At 38.4% G+C, this 13,942-nt stretch overlaps 1 long non-coding RNA gene across 3 annotated transcripts in view; it reads left to right on the top strand.

Annotated features, from left to right (window-relative positions):
- Positions 1-13,942, top strand: part of LOC102159571 — a 599,549-nt gene that overhangs the window by 530,683 nt on the left and 54,924 nt on the right. Inside the window, exons 9-10 of one of the 3 annotated variants that reach the window (XR_002342937.1) lie at positions 459-549; positions 4,685-4,764. The exons of 1 other annotated variant lie outside the window; for it this stretch is intronic. This is a non-coding gene — a long non-coding RNA (uncharacterized LOC102159571). The remainder of the gene's footprint in view (positions 1-458; positions 550-4,684; positions 4,765-13,942) is intronic. One more of the 3 variants, XR_002342936.1, reaches the window with a different exon arrangement.

The raw sequence follows: 13,942 nt of genomic DNA, 5'->3' as shown, positions 1-13,942 counted from the left end.
GCCATAGCAACGCCAGATCTGAGCTGCGTCTGCAACCTACACCACAGCTCACGGCAACGGCAGATCCTTAACCCACTGAGCGGGGAGAGGGATCGAACCCACAACCTCATGGTTCCTAGTCAGATTTGTTTCCACTGCACCACGATGGGAACTCCTACTTTGGTTCTTCTGATTTGATCTTAGTATGGACTGTGATATCTCAGCCCGGGCTATGACTCTTACAAGTGAATAACATTTTTGCATGTTCTTTTGTCAAAGTAACTATTCAAAGGAAGATATTCCTACTTTTCTTGGGTGCTGTAATGGCTAGTTTGACTCAACATTACAGTTTTCAAAGTCTAAGAGGATATATTCACTTGGATGAAAAACATATATGACATTAGGAAAAAATATATAATGTGTAGGAGCTAAAGGGCTTGATTTTCTTGGCTGGCAAAATATATTTTATGCAATTCCAGAGTTGAAGTAAAGACAAATGAATGTCCCCATGGTGTAATCGCCGGGTTGAAAAATCAGGTGACTTCAGTCTTCAAATTCCCTTTTAGCACAGTAAGTTTTTATGTTTTTTTATATCTTGGTTGGTGGATGAGTCAATGTTTAAATGGTCATTTATCATTTACAATATAAAAGAAAAGCTATTACCTGAAACTCATTTTTACAGTTGCAGGCAAACAGAAATAATCATTTTCAAGGACCTAAAGCTGTTTCTTGAAGAATGTCATCATTTTATCCTTATTTTACTTACTATTTACTTATATATGAGCCAGTTTTTGAGAGCTGCACCCTGCAAGTTCTAGCTATAAACAGTTTCTCCCCACTTCCTGCTGCAGCAAGTGAGGACAGGAAATTAGTCTTTCTAGAAATCAAAGTTATCTTTCAGACAGACTCAAAGAACCAGACCAAAGCCAGCCTAAGCAGACAGTGCTTTTACCAGAAGCAAGCCGGATTAATCCTAGGTAGTTAGGTGATGACTAAAGTGTCTCACAGGTTGTCATTGCATTTATTCTCAGGGAGTCCTGCTTTTTTGAGATATTTCAAAAATTAATATTTCAAATAGATAGGCTTGAGTTTTGTAAACGTTTGTGGCCTTTTCCATTCATGAAATGAAATAGTCTCTGGGATGTAGAAAGGGATAATGATATAAAGGATGATGGCCAGTGGTCTTCATAAACACAGAGAAAGGGAACTTCATGGGAGTCTTTAGGAGGGCTAGCTTGGTGATTTAGAAGGAGGAGAAACCCTCTAGAATAACCTCAATCTGGTTGCAAGTCCTCCTTCTGCCGTTTAATGACTGAGTGGATACAAGGAACATCTTACTTTTCTGAAGGCCATGAACATGAGAAATAATTCTATCTATATCAGAGAATAGTCATGAGTATGAAATAAAACCTCCATGGAAGTCCTGCTAAACTAGCTGATGTGCCCTAGGAGTTCAATAAATATGAATTCACTCCTGGTTCACTCTCAGATCCGAGAATTCCTTTTGACTAGATCAGAACTATCTGCCCCTGTGAAACGTAATTCACATCTACACTAAGCCAGGTGAAATATGGATAATGCACCTTGTTTTAGTCCCAGATCTCCATCCCTCTTTCCCTCTTCTTGGAACACCTGTTGGATGCCAGCTATGTATGAGGTACCATGCTGGACCCTTACATGCTTCATCTCCTGTAGTTATTCTAACTGAAATGAGCAGTGGTTATTCCAAGTTACTACAGAGGGGACTGAATTTCCGAGAAATTAACTAACCAAAGGTTTCACAGCTGAGAGACATAAATCTTCCTCCAAATCTTGTCCCACTTTCTCATTCTACCTCCCTCTAAGTTCTGCGATGTTGGAGAGGTTTTTGAGATATGGTTTCCATAAATCAGCCTGAGTGTTTACCATGAAAAACTAATCAACACGTGAACAAAAAATAGAGCAGCCAGTGAATATTGGCAACACAAACAATTTTTTTCTTCTCTCTACTTGCTAGTTGATAGCACTGCACTGGGTGCTGGAGACACAATGATGGAGTATGACAGGCAGGGAGGAGAACCACCAGCACGTATCAGACGTCCATACGGAGGTGGTAGGAGACAAATCTGGGACCTGTCTTAAGGGCCAAGCTGAAAGCAATTGATCCTGCAAGGCTAAAAATGTGGACTTAGATGCCCCTGCCTTGCATCTGTACTCATGTTTACTTTTCCACCACCTTTTTTCTAAGGTTTCTAAGAAATAGGATAGAGAGGATAAAGCTGCCAAATGCAAATCATTTATTAAAGCCTCTATCCAGCATCCTGATCCACTCACCCTCTCGGATCACCAGAACTGGACAGTGTAGAAACATTAGGCTATGTTTATTGTATTATTATGTGTATATTCCTTTCCTCTCAAGTCTAGAACCTGCGCAGCCTTGTTTTTTCTAAGGCCTTTCTGTACCCCACAAAGTCCTCTAAGTCTGTAGTTTTCATCCAAGGAGAGAAGAGAGGGAAAGAGAGAGTTGCATTTAGACTATTTTACCCTTTCACTTTTCCCTCCAAAAGCTGAGGTCCTTGCTCCCATAGTTCCACTGGGAATTGATAATAGACCCTCTCTGAGGATGGAGTAGGCATTTGCTGGCCAGCAAGGATCCTTTCATTACAAAATACAGAAAACAACTAGCTGTACCTTTAGAACCAATTGCTTGGGAAAATAGAGTGGGAAAAAGTTAAGATGAAATTGGTAACTTTAAGAAGCAAATTTGGAGTTTCCACTGTGGCACAGTGGGTTGGTAATCTGGCTTGTCTTTGTGGAGGCGCCTGTTTGATCTCTGGCCCAGTGCAGTAGGTTAAGTATCCAGCTTTGCTCTAGCTGCAGCTCCAGCATAGGTTGCAGCTCTGGCTCGGATGCCTGAGAACTTCCATATGCCGAGGGTGTGGCCAGGGAGGGGAAAAGAGAAGCAAATTTGTGTCTTCGTTATCAGAAGAATATCTATGCACATTTGAAAAACAGAGAGAGTAATGCATCTACTTGGGGCACTCAACATCAGACAATTTTTAGGATGTTCCATGGGATTTGTGGGCCCCTTGAAGTTGTTTTGCAGCATCTTCACACAGGACAGCCTCAGCTATAGGCTGACAACCCCACTCTTGGAAAGGGGGAGCCACAAGGGGGCTTGTGATATACCAAGTGAGGTATTAAGGAAACTGACCAATAGATCACTGGAGACATAAAAGTCTGACCACAGGGAGATTGTTTGGTGATTGCATTCTTCTAAATGTAAGGTTTGGGGTCTAGGGCTATAGGGGTGGTGGCAAGAGAAACAAATTATTTGACAGACATAGAGAATATATATTTGTTTTTTCTTATTGTTGTTACTTGGATGTTGGAAGAAAATGAGAGACACAAAATGTTCAAGTCCTACTGATTGGGAAGCTGATCTTAGTAAACAGTTGGCTTTGGGAAAAGATGGAGTCAACCTTAGCTAGTGTACAGTAATGATGGTTTATTTTTTGGGTGGGTGGGTAGGTGGGGATGCTGAGTAGGCAGTTAGAAATATATGATTGAAGTTCAAAGGTGAGATCATGACGGTGGGTAGAATAAGGGATCGAAACCACAAGAAACGAATAATGCACTCTCTGAGAGAAGGTATGCAGAGCTAGAACACTTGGAGATGGATCTAGAAACTAACAGAGCAAGCCAGCTTTTTCTGTACAGGGCCAGAGAGTAAATATCTTAAGCTTTGTGGGTCAGAGGTCTCTGTTGTAACTACTTAACTGTTCCTTATAGACCAAAAGCAGCACAGACAATAGGCAGATACATTGGCATGACTGTGTTCCAATAAAAATCTAGTACAAAGGTAAGTGACTGGCTGGATTTGGCCTGAAGGCTTTAGTTACTGAACTCTGGTATAGAAACTAAAGCTCCAGGAGGGCAAGGTATACATCTGCTTGGCTCAGTACTATGTCTCCAGCACCTTGCACGGCACCTGGCTTATAGTCAGCTCTTAACAGATGTTTGTTGGATTGGTGACTGCTGTGGCAGAATAATTATGTCCATACCTAGCTTTATTGGATTAACCAAAAAAAGCAGGAGGATTGTGAGGAAAGTGAAGATTGTATGACATAGACAAATTCAGAAAAACAATGTGTCAATAAAGAAAAGTCTAGAAAACATGATGACTCTGGTGTAATATGTAGAATGAGGAGTTACAACTTTTGTGGCAATTAGTAGCAAGTCAGACATTGAGATAGAAAAGGTAAGAATTAAAGATCTCAGGAATGTTATCAAAGAAAGTTTATTTCTACACAAAATAATCTGGGTGTTAGTGTGCAGATATCTTTATGAGGGAGTCTGCATGGTGTAACTTCCATAGTTACTGCCATTAACATTTTAAAATTTTCAGTCAAAAAGATTTGATTTTAATTATGATCCAAAATGTGCGGATTAGGTTTATATAATTCTAACATGATGATTTTGTGAACTATTTAAGGAGAATCAAAATTGTTTTTTGACATTATGTAGATAAAATAACCAGCTTGACTAATTTTTAAGTAGTTGTGTTGAAATTTGTCAAGCATTTTCTTTTAGCTATTTTTTCCCCTAAATTTATGAGCTTAACTTTTGTGAATTTCCAACTTCACTGTATGAAGACTATACTAAAGATACGTTTTAAATATATTCTTTTTATAATTAGTGTCCAACATTTACTTATTCCCTCCAGATTATCCCACACAGAGCTGATGGAATTACCTCATGATGATTTCAAAGAAAATTCTCTTCTCTAAACACTTTTATCCCAAGGTAAATTGATGGATTTCTAATGAATAAATTTCAGGAGGAAAATATCAACATTTTTATACTTCAATTCAGAGTATTTAATTCCCTCACCCTTAACTGTAGCCACCTGTCATTCTCAGTTTACCCAGTCATTTTTAACAATGGGAAATTATTATTATTTTTTTGATACAATGTCGATCACCTCTGTGTCATTTTGAGACCTAGCGTGTTTAGTTTGTTATGCCTGTGCAAGTGGGAGAAAAACACCACCATAAACATGTCTAATCCTGTCATTGGAGCTTTTCTTGGAATAATTGGAGTGTGATGATGGAGCGGGAGAAAAGAGGGGATGGAAATTGAGGAAAAGGGTCTCAGCCTGAATTTTCCAAATTGGCTATTTATCTGGTTAATTCTTCATCTTTCCTCATCACCATGTCTGAATTGAGAAAATCTTCCTAATGATAATAAACTATGTCAAGAACAGATGGCTGATTTGATGTGATGAAAATAGCTGTGTCAATTGAGGGTATTTTTTTCCTTACCCATTTTGCTTTTCATCACTCTGGGGTTGGTGGTTCATATGTTTTTTTTTTTTTTTTTTTTTTTCCTCTTGCAGAATTTACCCTCAGCCTAATATAATGTGAATTTCTCCCCAAAAGCAATTGGGACCCTTTTCTCTGAAAGAAAGAAAGGAGAAGTGGCTCTTAAAGAAAAATTATCACCTTTCCCACCTTTCCTGCTTTAGTTAAGTTACTTTTGGAAGGATCAGTTTACGACAAATGTTTAGTGTCAGGAATTTTGCAGTTTCATAGGCCCTGACAGCTTGGCATGAGAAAGAGGTGGCATTATGTCAATTGTAAATGAGTATGCTATTTACATACTAATTAAACTTTGCACTAGTGGGGTGAAAGAATGTCATTTGGAGCACCCCACTTATTCTGTTTATATCATTGTTGTCTATTTAAACAGTCTATTGTTTGCCATGTCACAGCCTTATCCCTGAAATGCCATTTTTTGTAACCTTGCACTGCTTTAAAAAATATTACCCCACTGCTTTGCAAATCAAAAGAAATCAGCACATCTCAAAGCAAAGGGAATTCCCAGGTTCACCTTACTTCATAATAGCACTGAGTTTGATGATGATGATGATGATGATGATGATGATAGTAACAGCTTTTATCAATTGTTTCCTCTTTGCCCTGTCTATGGCATTTTGCTAAATACTTTTTATGTCTTAACCCATTTAATCTTCAAAATAAGGTGGGAATGGTTATTACACCCTTTTTTATTCCTGAGGAGGTTGTCGTTGCACAGTCTTGAGTGAGTACGTCAGGACTCCAGCGTCTATGCTGTTATCCACTCTAGGATTCTGCTTTCTTCTCTGCTGGGTCAGTGATGCACAGAGTGCTCCACTGCTGTTAGATGTGTTCAGGGTTACTGGAAACATACCAAGGGCAGGAATTTCATTCGTCCTCTAAGTCCACTTACTTAAGGAGGGACATGATAAACAATAAAGAACGTATGCATAATGCCCAGAATATTGTATTCCTTATTTATATCAGAATTCTATCACTAATCCAGGCTCACAGTACATACATATTACCCACTGCTCTTTAGTTGCATTTTATCCTGCCTTGTACCAAGGCAGGCAGGCCACCCCTGTCTGTTGGTGATGCTGTACCATAGAATCCCACATGTGCTCTAGGAATCTGACTCAGGAATACTGACAGTGTCTGTTACTTTATAAATTAAAAAGTGATTAATAGCCTATTGAGCTATTTTTTTCTCCTGCCTCACATCTGCGGAAGGTAGTTTATTGGATTTGGCTAAAAACATTTTTTCTCACTGGCTAAGGAGCAGAATCAACATTATGACATACCGGTGTGGGAGGTGGCTTAACAAAATTTGCAGTGATAAGGAGAAAGATCAGAACTTTTCCTGGCTGGCTCTGCTCAAATGAGCTCACCATCCCTGTGGATATTTATACCCCAGTGTTCAGAGTGCAGAGTTGGCATTCCTTGGCATTGTCAACAGAGTGCTGGTCTGTACTTCTTTTTCCTTTAAAAATGTCAGAAACAGAAAGCCTAGATAGTTGACATTGAAATAACTTGCCAAGAAAGGGTTGAACATATGATCCTTTATAGCTTTTTCCTCACTATTTTCAACAATCTTCAAGGTTGAAATAATTCCATAATAGAGTCAAAAATCCCAGGGAGGAAAAGAAAATATGTGTGTGTGTGTGTGTGTGTGTGTGTGTGTGTGTGTGTGTGTGTGTATACTTTAGCTCTCCATCATTCCACCACCATAGCATATTTCATGAAATGTGACAAAGTTTTGCTCCACAACCTTGCCAAAGGAAAAAAAAAATCTAAATTTTAAGCTGATAACTCAGATGGTTCCAAAGATATCAACTTGTGAAAAGTCACAATTTCGTATTGTGCTGAAAAGCCCCCTTACAACACAGGGACTACCAGCACTCTTTAATATCCAGCAGAGCCCCCTGCTGTGCTTTGTCAGTCACTAGCAACATCCAAGTCTTCCCCTAAAAGTAATTCACACTTTTTTCACAACACTGTTGCTTTAATTACCACTGAACTCTGCTGATGCTCAGGCAGGCCTGGAAGGACTAAGGGAGGGTCAGAGCCACAAAAGAAGCAAATAGCTTTTTTCCCTCCTTACTTTATTATTAACAATCCATCTTTGATGGAAATGTTCCTAGTTCTGAGGCCCAGACTTAACTCTGGGTCTCTTGGTGTATTCATTATCAAAAGAGACCCACGGATGCCATTCAAAGAGAGAGAGAGAAATATTACCTACAATCCTAATTAGAAATTAGAAATTTTGGTAAAGAACAGACATAGCTATTCAAAACTGGCAAGCAATGATTGCCTTTCTGCTGTAGATTTCATTTTATGCAAATGAACATAAATTTCATACCGAACTGTCTTGCTGGACAAATATCAATTATCTACTTATTTACTGCAGGCTCTTTTTTCAGGATTAGTTGACACAATAAATCATGTACCAAAGGAAACCACAGAACTGCCAAAATCTACTAATGCATAAAAGTGATACAAAGAGCCTCTGCTTTATAAATAATATGACAGCAATATGATAAACCTGGCATCTTATGTGTCTAAGGCACCTTTCATTGCATATCACACAATATTTTTCCAGTAAAACTGCCCTTATGAAACCAGTGTTCACAGTCTCCTCTATATAGAAAATGAAGATGCCTATTAGTAAACTTCATACATACCTTTTGGAAGAAATGAATAGGTCCGAAACCTTAGGTAAATTACTTAAAGGATTGCTAAGCTTTCTCTTGGCTTTAAAATTTCATGCTTAAAACACTATAATTTAATGTCACACTTGGAGTTCCTATTGTGGCGCAGTGGGTTAAGAACCCCACATAGTGTCTGTGAGGATGTGGGTTCAATCCCTGGCCTCATTCAGTGGGTTAAGGATCCAGCATTGCTGTAAGCTGTGGCGTAGGTTGCAGATGCAGCTTGGATCCAGCATTGTTGCGGCTGTGGTGTAGGCCAGCGTCTGCAGCTCTGATTCCACTAACCTGGGAACTTCCATAGGCTCAGCCATAAAAAGAAAAAAAAAGTCACACTGCAGGTTCGTCTAAGTCTCCTTAAGTAATTAATGCTACTGCTGTTTACCATTTACTGATTTATAATCTGCTTTGTCAACACAGTACAAGGTTGGGTTTAGCTGAAAGTATGGTGCTATGATAAATTAATAAATATAAGTGAAACAACCATTGGATCCTATTGTAGACCAATTGACTCCTATTTCAAGTCTTCTATAACTTGGTCCCAACCTTTTCATATAGATAATAGATATCCTTACTCCCATCTACATAAATTCAATGGTTCAAAACTCTGATTAATCATCAAAATTTTCTGGGATAAGGAGAACATTTAATAAATATGACATCTCAGCAATGGGGTGTAGAATCTGTTGCTCTAAAGGGTTCTTGAAGTTTCAGATAATGTTCTAGGCTTGGACAGTTTTCTTGAACCAAACTTTTCTGCTGATTTCCTTAATTTCAATGCCTATTTCCCAGCATCTTCTATGGAGAGCTTACTAATCTTTCCAAGTCCTAGTTCTCATAGCACACATTTCATGCAGCATTTGCTGACTTCTTCAGCTGGTAACAGTCCCTCCTTCTCAAAACCTGGGAGTATTAAATACCTTCCCCTAAGACTTAAACCTTCTATGACAAATTGCCATTACCCATGTTTTTCTCTTTCTCTTTTCTCATATATTTATCTTATTAAAATATAAGCTTTTTCATCCAAGATGTAGGTTATAATATTTGTCTTTGAATTCACATTATATAAAAGGATGCATTCCAACTGTCTATGTAATGGATGCCTGAATTTAATTTTATGTAGCATGTAAGACTGCAAACCAACTTGAAATGACTAGCTCCTGTTCATATATTCATTTATATGACACAAACATTGTGTAGCATACTGAATTTTTCAAAGGTATCTGAACCAATATATATACCTTCCTACCTGCTTTTTAAAAAAATGTTGACAAATGTGTTGAGAGAAATTCCCCCATTAAGAGGTGGGGTCTATGTTCTCTCACCTTAAACCTGGGCAGATGTTTAGAACTGCTTCACCTGAAAATAATGTGATGACAGTGACCCTTTGTGACCTCTGGAGCGAGGTCACTAAAACTAAAAAGTGACTCAGTTTCTCCCTAGATCTCTCTTTTTGGGAGCCAGATCTTGAGCACCCAGAAGTGACATAGAAGGGGTCTGGCTGCTCTGGATAAACCACATGAAGGGACTACATGGTGATGAAAAGGAGCCCCAGTGCTTTCAACTCCCAGCAGTTCTGATGGGACCCCAAACACCATGGAGCAGAGAGGAGCCATCCTAACTCTGCCCTAATTTCCGATGCAAAGAATTCCATAAGCGTGATATATGGCCATTTTATGCCAGTAAATTTTGGGGTAATTTGTTAACTCAGAAGTAGTCATTGGAATACCTAATCCCAGAGATCCAAAATGAGCAAGATAAACTCTATCTCTGCTCTTCTGAAGCTTGTATTCAATGACAAGAAACCAAAAGGAATACACAAACAAGATAGAAACCTTTCAACTTGTTAAACAATTCTATTCATTTTTAAACAGCTTTATTGAGGCATTCTTCAAGTATAATAAACTGTATATACTTAAAGTGTAAAATTTAATATTTTGACCTATAGATGCATCTATGAAACTATCACCAAGGTCAAGATAATGAACATACCCTTCACTCACCAAAGTTATTCCTGTCCCTTTGTAATCCTCTCCTGTGTTCATGCAACTGCTGATCTGCTTTCTTTCCTTTTAGTTTCATTTGCATTTTCTAGAATTTCATATAAATTTAAATTATAGAGTTTACTCTCTTTTTGTCTAATTTCTTCTACTCAGTACAATTATTTTGAGATTTATCTACTTGTTACAGGTATCAATAGTTACTCCTTTTTATTATAGAATACTATTCTATTGTATACCTATACCACATTGTCTTTATTCATTTGTGTTGTTTCTGGTTTTTAGCTGTTACAAATAGAGCTGTTGCTCCAAATATCATGTGCAAGTCTTTGTATGGACATATACTTTTTTTTTTTTTAGTAAATACCTAAGAGTAGAATGGTTTCTTCTCTGCACTGTAGCACAAGAACTCTCTCAAGTAAGTAAGATAGGGCAATCTTAGGGCTTACCTCATATGCTTTCTGTCCCTCAGAAATTAATCACTTTAGTTACTTAATGTCTAATGTCTTAAAAACTGCATATATATATATATATATATATATATATATATATATATATATATTCTTCCTCATTTTCAGTTATTTCAGCTGGGACAGTAAATAATAAATGGTCCTTGTTACTCCACCTTGGTAATGTCTCCTTCTCTAAACTCCCTCTAGGTTAAGGATTTAAGAGACAGAAGAATATTTGTCTCCTCTTTGTGTCTCCTAGAAATTTACAAATGCAGTTGAACATTTGTATCATGAAGCAGAAGGCCTCTAGAGTCTGTCATAATGTCTAGTTTTGACTCAGGGTTCTGTACTTATTAGCTGTGTGACTTTTTACAAGTTACTTAGCTTCTCTAAGTCTTGGTTTTCTCATCTTTATAATAATAATAGCAATGATAACAATAGTAGGAGAAAAGATAATAATAAAAATAATAACTATTTCTTAAGATTGGTATAAGGTTAGAAGAGAACTTACTATGAAAAATACCAAGCACAATGTCTGGAACATTATAGGCTCTCATCATTGATAGACTTTTAGGAGCAGATCTCAAAACAGTGAGAAATTGTGTCAAACCCTTGGATGAAAGGAACATGGCAAACAGCCATAATATCATTGTATGGAATACTTAGTAATAAAGGTGGTTCCTCACACACTCTGAACAAAGGCTCTGGGTTTCATTGCCTTTTCCAAATCCCATCACTAGAGAATTGACATTCTGCAACCTTTACACACAAAAGCTTCAAGAAATTCAGTCAAATCATGTTAGGGATCTGGGAAAAGAACTTAAAGTTCGGTCAACAGAAATGATCCTCTCAGAGAAACTTGTTCTATCCACTAGGGCTGAAGGAGGTAGATGTGATGTGGAATCTAATGCAATTTGTAGAGTGAGTTTACAGAGGAAAGCTCTCCATTTTGAACTGATTGAGAGTTTTCTGATTGAGCAAGCTATATTATAGCCAGATGAGTAGGCTAAGACAGAGGACCAGCTTCTTAGGTTCAATTTTCTAGTGCATTCAACCTTTAATTAGGACAATATTGAATAGCTAGTTAAACTGTGTGCGTGTGTGTGTGTGTGTGTGTGTGTGTGTGTGTGTGTGTGTGTATAGGTGTGTTGTCAATGGAGAAATTAAGAAGCATCTCAAAGTTTTCCCTTTGCTTATAGCAATTTGAATCTTTATGCATGAGCTGGTAGATATGGACCATGTGGTCTGCATGGGAGTTTTAAAGATCTTCAGCTGCATGAAATTTTAAAAGACAAGTGTTAAAAAAAAAAAAAAACCAAAAACCTACAACTACTTTTCAAGGACTCTTATTGAAAACCTGAATAGATCAAATGCAGGGTCACCACATGCTCTGATGTGTTTGGGGCCTCCTGATACTGCCAGGCTGTGAGTCTAGTGAAGCACAAAAGAGAAGCTTTGGGGCCGAAATGGGATATATGGGTTGTAGGAAGATATTATTTTTACTTCTTTGTGCAATACTGTTTTCAGAACCAGGCAAAAGCTGCCCCTGCCTTGAGCCCTGTGCTTTGCTGAGCCTGTTTTGTTCCTTCTCTGGCTGTTTATAGTCCTCCTTAATGGGTCAAGTATCCAAAGTACCAAGGGACATCCCTAACCAGATAATGAACACTTGCCTGCTTCGAGGCCAACCTCTGAATACCCCAGACCTCCTATATTCCTACCCAAAGGCCCCAAGCCCACTTGTAGGGTCTGTGCAGGCCTTTCTCTTTAGTCCATTCTCTTAGAAGTAGACCTTTGGCCTCTGCACCCATGCTGGCTGTGCACCAAGCATGGAAATGTAGGAGGGCATCCACATGCACATGAACACTCTCACAGCCAAGGGATGAAGAGAGCAAGACATCAGTCAGGGGCTGGAGTCAGGTTTCCCTTTTCTGTCTATTCCAGCACAGACCTCCAAGAAGCCCAAAGATTCTAAATTGACACTTGGACTTCTCAGTTGTTACTACAGTATATCAGGCAAGATAGGAGGATAGATTCTATTTTTGTCAACACTTCACTAGACCGATTTGCAATGTTAAAATATTTTGATATATAGTATATGAACCTTGAATTCTTCCTCCAGATCTTTCAAATGTTAGGAGTAATCCTTGTTTTGTGACATTGTCCCAAACAGGTATTTCCTTCTCTCTTTTGCTTATCTACTTCATGTACAATGGTAAGATAAAACAGAAGTCAGAGGGACAAAACACTGATGAATCAGCCAAGTCCTTTTGTCCTAAGGTGACTACTTTATGATCTGCTTTGTACTTGACACTTCTACAGCCCTTAGAGGAAATGTAATGAAATGCTTTCCTTTGGCATCTTCAAAGGAGACAGTCAGCTTCAGAATCCCTGGATCCCTAGTCAGTCTTAGTATCTCCTTTATCCTCTCTACAAGCTACTTGAAATTCTCCCGATGGTGCATGGGTGCCAGTTTTTGATTTGCCCCTCAGAGATGTCATGTGATCTGACGACTTCTGTCACTATTTTCCTTTATCTTCCTTCCAAGAGCCCAGTGCTCTTGTTATCCACCACTTACATCTGGTGAGGCAGGGAGGGTTCTTCTCCACACATGTTGACTTCCTTCTTTTCTTCCTGGTTCACACTTACACCTTCTTAAACTTCAACATCTCAAGACTTCTCTATTCTTGGGAAGACCTACCTATTGTCATAGGGAAAAAGTAAATTTAGAATCATACAAAACTGGATTTCAATCCAATGCTTTGTTACTTACTGACTTTGGCATCTCACATAGGTTACTCAACTTTTCAGAGCCTCAGTCTGCCAGCAAACAGGTATAAAACAACCTGTTCACATGTCTGCAGAGATGACTCAGTGATGTAATTGATGTAAAGCAACCGGTGTGTTTCTAGGTCATTCCTAGGTCCCTATAGCACTTCTTCCTATATGTGTTCATAATATTTATAGCAAACCCCAGAGTAGCTGGAACAATGTAAAGACATCAGGCCATAAAAAATCTAATACATTTGAAGAAGGGTTACTAGTTTTTAGTGCCAGGATTTTAGAGTCCCTTCAGAAAAATATACTGAAGAGGTAGACTGAAACCAAATTGGGACAGACATTTTAAATTAAATGAAGAGATTTGACCTACTGTGATTTCTTAGAATTCCTTGAGTGGTTATGCAATCTTTCTAACTTCTTTAGATAAAAAATAATTAAACATCTTAGAACACCTCAACTTGATGTATACACGGTGATAACATGTTACCAGGGAAAGTGTTGGGATTTTGCTGCCTAAACCATGCAACAGCTTAGTTACCAAAGCATGCTTGCCACCTCATCAATGATAGGTTCTGAATAAATTTGCTTTGTTAAACATGGCATTATGCTTTGGATCCAATGAGTCTTCTTAATTGCCATTTTCCCCCAAACCAGATAAACTGCTTCATCAGGATTTTCCTCAGTGCTTG

This window comes from Sus scrofa, chromosome 3 (genome assembly GCF_000003025.6).
Source record: "Sus scrofa isolate TJ Tabasco breed Duroc chromosome 3, Sscrofa11.1, whole genome shotgun sequence".
Taxonomy (NCBI): Eukaryota; Metazoa; Chordata; class Mammalia; order Artiodactyla; family Suidae; genus Sus; species Sus scrofa.
The sequence above is the reverse complement of the archived record's forward strand: the minus strand, read 5'-3'. Positions and strand labels throughout refer to the sequence as shown.